Source organism: Myotis nattereri (assembly GCF_964212035.1).
Source record: "Myotis nattereri genome assembly, chromosome: 15".
NCBI classification, from domain to species: domain Eukaryota; kingdom Metazoa; phylum Chordata; class Mammalia; order Chiroptera; family Vespertilionidae; genus Myotis; species Myotis nattereri.
In genome coordinates this window covers 23375044-23383761 of record NC_138090.1, presented here as the reverse complement: position 1 = coordinate 23383761, position 8718 = coordinate 23375044, and the positions used below count along the sequence as shown (strand labels likewise).

The window sequence follows — 8718 nt, the reverse complement described above, 5'->3', positions numbered from 1 at the left end:
TTTTCTCTGTTCTGTTAGTCTCTTCTGGAATTAGGGAGGAATGGTTCCATTAGACTTTCCCTTTTGACAACATGGCAGTTCTAGAGCTTAAACATTGAAGATACAAGCTATGGCTCAGTGGTTAAGTGTCGACCTGTGTATCAGGAGTCACTGTTTGATTCCAGGTCAGGGCATATACCTGGGTTGCGGGCTCCATCCCCAGTAGAGGGCATGCAGGAGGCAGATAATGGATGTTTCCCTCTCATTAATATTTCTATTTCTCCCTCCCTCTTCCTTCCTTTTTCTGAAATAAGTAAAAACATCAAATCAAAAAGATACAAGCTAAGGCAAAAAGAGTTTGAGGAAATTCCCAGCTGTGTTAACTATATGAAAATGTTGCGACTTTCTTGTTCTTGAAAGAGCTGTTTTCTAAAAGGGTAAGTGTTTAACATTGACAAAATTACTTCTAGTCAGGACTGAAGTCTTGGTGGACTTTGGTTCTTGTTTGGTTGAATGTGCCCACCCTGGATGCCAGTTAACTCCTGGGCATTAACCTTAGGCTAGCATACCTACTCTTGTTGGGTACAGGGCTCTTCTTCCCATCCTCACTTTTCAGCAGCATTCTTTTTGCCTGGTGTTTCTGAGACCTGTGAGAATCTGAAAGTCAGCAATGTCCAGCCACATTACAGCATGGCTTGATCTTCTTGTCAGATAAATTGTCAACAGACTGTGAACTGTGAGCTCCTTCTATTGGAATCTTTGTGTTCAGCATGAGGCCTTGTTGGTGTCAGTGTTTAATAAGTGATTTCTGTATCACAAGAGGTGTTCAAGAGGCTGGACATTCACTTAGTGAGGTGGTTACGTGGTAGGCAGTTAGACAGACATGAGCAGAGCAAGGACGATGGGCCAGGTCCAGAAGATCACCAGGATGGAAAGCCCCAAGTGCCTAGCAACAAACAATTGTAGGGGGGACTTCACCCCCCAGGGGGACTTTTCTTCCCCTAGCATATCTCTGATCATGAGGTTTGGACCCCCTGACCTTTCCTCCTTAGAGATAATATCTAGGCATCAGCAATATTCCAGGTCCAGAAAAGCAGCAAAATCAGACTCCTAACCCCATGGCTGACCTCAGGACTGCTGCATTGAATAGTGACCCCCTGCCCTGGTGCCAGCCATTCAATCAATGGAGACAACAACCCTGAAAGGACACACCTGGAAAACTGCTGAATATTCTATTGAGATCTTCCCTGGAACCTCCCTTAAGATTTCCACCCTTAAAACCCTTAGGATGTAGGACCCAGTTCGCTTACGCCTTCCTTCCCAGGGCGTGCTCCCAAGCGCCAAGGACCCTTCCTTTACCTCTATAATTTGTTTCCTAAGTCCATTTCTTTTAGGATTGCTTCTTCTACCTCTGATTTATCAAATAAATGTTCTTTTACTGTTTGGGTCTTGGCTGTGAATTCTTTCCTAGCCAGAACCCAAGTACCGAGGTTGCTGAACTCAGGATAGGTCTGACCCCTCTGGTCAGACACCTGGTGCTGTTCTGCCGCCTACAACGGTTACACAGGATAACAGATATTTGATGAAGGGTTGGAGGAAGAAGCAGAATTAATTCTGAGGTCGCTTTCAAGGCTGAGGTTTACAAATATTCAGCGTGTTTCCCCTTCTCCCTCCCTCCATGTCAGGCAGTACAGATACAGAAATGAGACATTTTGTCCTTAGAAGCTTGTAGTACTGACAAGTTGACTGTTACAGTAGTGTAGTAAGTGACATGATTAGGTAGGTGTCATAGAAAACAGGGCATCCATGCCCAGCCTTCAGGACGAAGGAGCCAAGCCAAGAAAGCTACTTAGCACAGGTGACCTTTGACAAATGAAGTGAAAATGGAATACATTCTGGGGAACATCAAGTCATTAGGCATGACGGGAATATGAGAACTGTTAGCGGAGGAAGATCAGAAATGGCGTTTAATTTTGGAATTTTTTCTTCATTGCTGTGGTGACCAGTTGCAGATTTTACTATGGTGATTTGGATTTGTAGAGGGGGCTTAGGAAAGGGATATGTTTCAATTTGTATTTTTAGTAAGATTTTCTGGTTCTAGTTTTGTAACTGGACAATCAATGGGTCCGTGCTACCTGTCACTACTTGAGCCAATTCAGCAGAAACAAGGTTGAGTCATATATGAGCATTTATTCCAATAATGCCAGCAGTATGGGAGAACAACAGGTCATCCACAAAAATCTGCTCTGTAGCCCCCGCTTTTATAGGGTAGGACAAAGATTACATGGGGAATAGGCAATGCGGGCTGGGATGGGATTCCATTGTTTGGGCTGAGCAACAAGGTTGTTAATCTTTCCATGATAATAGGCAGTTCTTGTATGAGAATGGACCACATTCCAAGATTGACTCCCAGGGCTCTGGGGGCGTACAACACCCAGTGAGGTTAGAATGTCCTTTCTTAAACCAATACAAGGCAATCATGATTAATAGAGCATGATTAGTATTTCCCATAACCATAGCTAGCCCCCAATATTCTATTTGCCCCTAACAGATTGGAGAATACACCCAGGGAGACCAATTAGATTTTGCCCTAATTTAGGTGAAAAATGAGGGCCTGATTTAAAAGAAGTGTCTTGGGGATCAAGAGCAGTGACTAGTTGAGGGGAATCTCTCTCTCTCTCTCTCTCTCTCTCTCTCTCTCTCTCTCTCTCTATATATATATATGTATATATATATATATAGTGGAGCCTTGACTTACGAGTGTCCCAACTAACGAGTTTTCGAGATACAAGCCGTCTCTTGGCCGGTTTTTTGCTTTGAGTTGCGAGCTAAAATTCGGGTTACGAGCCAGCTTCAGATACCCCACCGCTAGTTGGTGCAGTGAATGTCACAGTGAACGCCACAACGTCAGCCCAGCATCATGTGTCTCACTCATTCACTTCTTGATTTGACATACGAGTAATTTGAGTTACGAGCTCCGTCACGGAATGAATTAAACTCGTAAGTCAAGGCCCCACTGTATATATATATATGTCCGATATAATAAAAGCCTAATATGCTAAGTGTCCCATTGTCCAGTCATCCATTAAACCAATCAAAGTGTAATATGCTAATGATATGTTAAGGCCACTCAACCACTTGCTATGACGTGCACTGACCACCAGGGGGCAGATGCTCCAGTCGGTAGGTTAGCTTGCTGTTGGGGTCCAGCTGATCGGAACTGAGCGAAATGGGCTGGACATACCCTGGAGCCCTCCTGGGGTCCCTCTCCCGCTGGCCAACCTCCCATGTCCCTCCCTGGCCCTGATCATGCACCAGTGGGGTCCCTCGCCCTGGCCTGTGCCCTCTTGCAATCCAGGCTGAGGGACCCCCCACCAAGTGCATGAATTTCATGCACTGGGACTCATAAATAAATAAATAAATAAATAAATAAATAAATGGCTAATAGGCTAAGTGTCCTTCCCTTTGTCCTGGTAATGACGACGTGTAGCAACGCCCGGCTTCCTCTCCTTAGCAACCACTAGCCTCCTTGCAGTTTCTTTAGCCCAGGAACACGACTTGCTTTATAGCCAGGTGGAAATACTTTACACTGTAACCAAATGTCTGTGAAGCATTTTCCCATGCCTCATCTCATTTGATCCTCACAGAAGCCCTAGAGTAGGTAGATAGGAGACTCGATGGAATCCTATTTTCTTTTCATTAGCCGGAAAATGGAGATTTAGAAAGCTTAGAAACTTGACCCGACTGAAAAGAAGTAAGAAATGGTGGACCTTGAAAATGACTTCAGGTTTTCTCACTGCGCAGAATATAGTCAAACACTGCTGCAGTTAAATATTTTACCCTTTGTTCTCCCTGCGTGATCTACAATAATAATCTGCTTTGTGTTGATATTTACTGCTGTGTTGCTGACAGTTACCTGAAAGAGAAGTTGGGGTGCTTCACTGGGCTGGAAAAAGTTTAGCTAAATCAAAAAGCAGGTCTAATTAAGCAAGTTTATTCTCTCTATATAAAACACTAAGTTGACTCACGCATGCATGATACATATAAAGCTCTCGCTGGCACCAGTCACACATGTGTGTTTCGAGCTGTCATTGTTGATCTTGAATTTGGTTGACACTTCTATTATAGAGAAATAGCAGTCTTAAAATATTTCTTCTAATTAATTTCCTTTCAATGTGCACAAATTCATGCACTGGGCCACTAGTTTGAATATAAAATCAGCATGACTGACAAAGTATGGGGTATAAGAAAAGCCTAGGAGGTCTCAGGCATTTGATTTGTGCTTTCCTGCTGCTGATGCCCTGCCCTGCCCTGATGGGAGGGGGTACAGGAGAGGTGTGGTGTGAAGTGCTGAGTTTGAGGTGTGTGGAGATGGCTTTTATTCTTCTGTGTACTCAAAGGTGGAGCTTATCAGAGCCCCCGGATTGGAACAGATTTAGGAGACAGCAGCATGCAGATGAGAGCTAACAGCCTGTGGCCAGTGTCGTTAGTGGTCCGTGAGAGTTTTGTAGAGCAGAATGGAGTTTTTGGGCCACTTGATTTTTAAAATTATGTAAGTACTACATTTTTATGGAACATTCAAACAATTTATAAGTTTTACAGAGCAAAAGGTATCCTTTATATCCCAGTATCATGATTTCCTAGAAATATCTATAATTGACAGTTGGGTGGAGCTTCTAGGCATTTACATTAATATATCAGGATAGGAGAGGGAGCTCCAGGTACAGAGGAGGAGCAGACATAGAGGTAGAATGCAAACCACAGTGAATGGTGCCACAGATTACCAAGGGGGTTACAGAGGGAGTGTCACTGCATCAGAGCTGAAGTGGCAGTTGATTGGCCTCCTCTGTCTTCTGTAACCTTAGAGCCCTTTGGTGTTGTAAGGAGTGGGTGGGAGCTGAAGTGGAGCTGGAAGGTATAAGCACATTTGAAAAGACTTGGCTCTGAAGGGAAGGACAGTGTAGGATTGAGAGAAGGTCTTACAAAGTCAAAAGAAAATGGAGAGTGCCACTTGGAAATGGCCATATTTTGAAAGAATGTCAGAAAAGAGGGAGGGATTAATTTATTGAGCGGAATATTTGAGAATGCAGACATGGATGAGATTCAGGGCCCATTGTGACGGTGATGCTTTTTTCTAGAAAACAAATTAGAAACTGAAAACTTGAAGCACTGTAGGACATGCAGAATATTCTTTTCAGAGAGCGGTAAATGCCTGTTTGTGCAGAATGTAATGCTGTTTCTTCTACAAAAAATTAAGAGCAAGGCTCTCTTTCTGCTCTCTGAGGACCAAAATCAGATACACTGTGTTCACCAGTGATATGCCAGTAAATGTTTAATGACTGGCTTTCAAAAACAAAGGCACTAATTTGTAGCCTTTGCCATTTTTTAAAAACTGATTTTTAGAGAGGAAGGGAGAGAAACATCTATGTGAGAGTAGAACATCAATCAGCTGCCTCCTGCATGTTTCCCAACGGGCATCGAGCCTGCAACCCTGGCAAGTGCCATGACCTGAAATCAACCAGCAACCCTTTGATCCACAGGACGATGCCCAACCAACTGAACCATGCAGGCCAGGGTGCATTTGCCATTTTCTGTATTGTAAATATTCCTTCTGGTGCTGTCACTGAAGGTGTAGTTGGGAAGAGGTGCCTTAGTAGGCTCTCCTGAGCTTCTACCAGCTGACTCCAGCCTCCCATGGCACACCACTGCTGTGCAGAAGAAACTGCAAAGAATCATCAAGTCAATTGCCCACTGATGATCACCTTTCCCACCTCTAATGTTTTGTCAGTTGAAAGCACCTGTAATATAAGATATACACTAAAGAAATACTGTTGTGACTTGTGTGACAGAGCAGCTGTAGTTGAGGACTCCTGGAGTTCAAAGAGACTCCAGGGGTATGTCATTTTGTGGAGGAGTGAATAACCATATGCCAGGTGGATTAGGAAAGAAATAACACCTGCCTGTGCCATTATGGATGGTTGGAATTGTGCCCTGGCAGCAGAGTTCAAGAGCTCAGACACCCTCAGCCCTCTTTATAGTCACATTACCTTGATAGCCATCTCAAGAACTGTTGGGACGTGCAAAAATAGGTCTGGGCTTGTCTGTAAGTTGTTACCTAGCTGTATGACTTCTGACAGGGTGCTCAGTCTGGATTTCAACTCTTATTTTTAAAAGGAGATTGTTGGACTACTTTACTGTTTTGTTTACCACTGAATCCTTGTTATCTCAGTCCTAAGCTCTAAATAACCAGTAGGAGGTAACTTTGTGTGCAATAAAAGATGCTGTGACTGTAAAGGCAATTTGACCTGGGTTTTTGTCGTTTTGTGTCATTTTCTTTTAAAATTTCCACCCCATCTTGGTCTCAGCTTCCTGTCCTCACCTCTCTCACTGCTGTAGGGTGCCATCTTTACTAACATTGATATATCACATCTCTCAAGAGTGTTGAGGCTAAATTGAAGCTCACAAAGTCCCTCTCAAAACTTCTCTCCTGCTCCTGTCTGGCCTTCCTCCAGACAAACCTCAATGCTGCCAGGGAAACACCGGCGCACACTATTGTTCAGGTCTTACTTATTATTCTTGAGTTGTAGGAATTCCTACAACTATATATTTTGGATACTAACTTCTTATCAGACATATGGTTTGCAAATATTTTTTCCAATTCTGTACATTGCCTTTCACTTTGTTGATTATTTCTTTTGCTTTGCAAAATCTATTTAGTTCGGTGTACCCCCACTTGTTTTTGCTTCTGTTGCTTGTACTTTTGGTGTCATATGCAAAAAATGGTTGCCAGGACCAATGTCAAGGAGCCTTTTCCTTACATTTCTTCCCCTAGGAGTTTTACAGCTTTGGGTCTTTAAATTTTAATTTGTTTTGTGTTCATTTTTGTGAGTGGTGCTAGAATAAAAGACTTAAAACACATAAGAACCAAATGCAATGTATGAATCTTGTTGGATTCTGATGGGACTAAATCAACTGAAAAAAGACATTTGGGACAATTGGAGAAATTTGAGTATGATTGGGTTTCAGATGATGTTAAGAGATTACTGTAATTTTATTAAGTGTGATATTGCATTGCCATTATGTTTAAAAAGGTGTCCTTATCTGTTAAAAACGCATTATTGGAAGTATTCACAGGGGAAGTGATAGATATGTGAGGTTTACCTTAAAATACCAGGAAACAAAGTGAGTGTAGGGGGATTAGATAAAACAAGATTGACCATGAGCTGATACCTGTTGAAAATGGTTCATAAGGATGTATTATACTTTCCTTTCTTCTTTAATGAATATTTGAGAGTTTCCATAATAAAATTTTTTTTAAAAGTCCTGGATTTTTTTTTTTTTTTAAAGAATAAACACCTTTATTACATAAGTTAAGGTAGGAGGGATGAGGATTTCTGGGCCTTGATTTTCCTCAGAGAGAACTGCAGCTCCTTGCCCTCGAGCACGGAGCCATCTGCTTGGCCACAATGGCCTGGTCTTGAAGCAATGCATGCAAGAAGCTTGCCCTGTTGGAACTGCTCCTCAAGAAGACTGCTGATTTTGGCATTCCTTTTCCTTTTATTGTATTTCTTCTGAATTTTCTCTGATCGTTTTTTGTTTAAAATATCTTCAGGAGTCATCTTGGCCCCCTTCTTGCAGTCCAGCGGCAGTGCTTATTGGGACTGTACCACTGTCGGTACAGTGTGCTGTCAATGAGCACGATGCAGTTCTTTACTAGGGTCTTGGTGCGGACCAGTTCATTGTTGGATGCATTGTAGGTAACATCAATAATCCTTGTTTTGCTGTATAACACTCTGAGCCCCAAGAGAAGTTGCCCACGTCCAGCCTCAAGGCTCTGTACTTCTTGTTGCCTCCCCGCACTCGGACTGTTCGTACGCGGCTGGGTCCAATCTTAGTGTTGCAGCAGGGCCTCCCAGCTCATATTTCCACTTTTTGTGGTAGGGTTTTCTCTTGCCCTAGGTCTTGCTGCGCTTGTGCCAGTTGTCCCGAGAGATACCCATGGCTTGGCGCTGGCTGGAAAGCGAGTCCTAGATCCTTAAAAGTCAAGAAGCAATTTCATCTAGAAATTTAACTTGTCATGAATATGTACTCTTCTAAGAAGAGGACTCAGAACTATTGGTTGTTTCATTTCTAAATGCTTAATGTTTATTTTGATCTTTGTGACTAAAAGGGCTCTGTGTTCTTCTGCTAAAGACAAAGGGCAGCCTTTTTTAAAAAAATGAATGTTGATAATAGAAATGCTGGGAGCAGAATAGGAATATGTTCAAAATAAGATATATATGCCCACATTGAAGCTTACTCACAACTATTTTGAAGGCTTTTTTTTTTCACCCTAGGTCCTTATTTTCCATGACAAATTCACATAAATCCACAATGTCTATTTTAGATTTTGTTGAGAGTCAGAATACTAGCATGGTCAGGAGTTTGGAATCAGGCAGACTTATATTCAAATATCCCAACACTGTGACCTGTGAACTGTAGTGATGGAGGATTTACTTAAATTTACTTAAACTCTCAGAACCTAAATTTCTTCAACTGTGAGGGGCTAATTATAGTACCCGTCTCATAGCATTATGGTTAGAATTAAATGGTTACATTCACATTCACATGTGAGATTTAAATTATGTTCTTGGGATACTATGAATATCCATAGAATCGTGTGTGTGTGTGTGTGTGTGTGTGTGTGTGTGTGTGTGTGTGTGTGAAAACCACTAGAAACTTAAGAATATGGCCATATGG

At 42.3% G+C, this 8718-nt stretch overlaps 1 pseudogene across 1 annotated transcript; it reads right to left on the bottom strand.

Moving 5' to 3' along the window:
- Positions 1–7349: 7349 nt before the first annotated feature.
- LOC308531423 (small ribosomal subunit protein eS8-like) lies at positions 7350–7979 on the bottom strand (annotated as a pseudogene). Its single transcript has one exon. The product of its transcript is annotated as a small ribosomal subunit protein eS8-like (transcript).
- Positions 7980–8718: the final 739 nt, after the last annotated feature.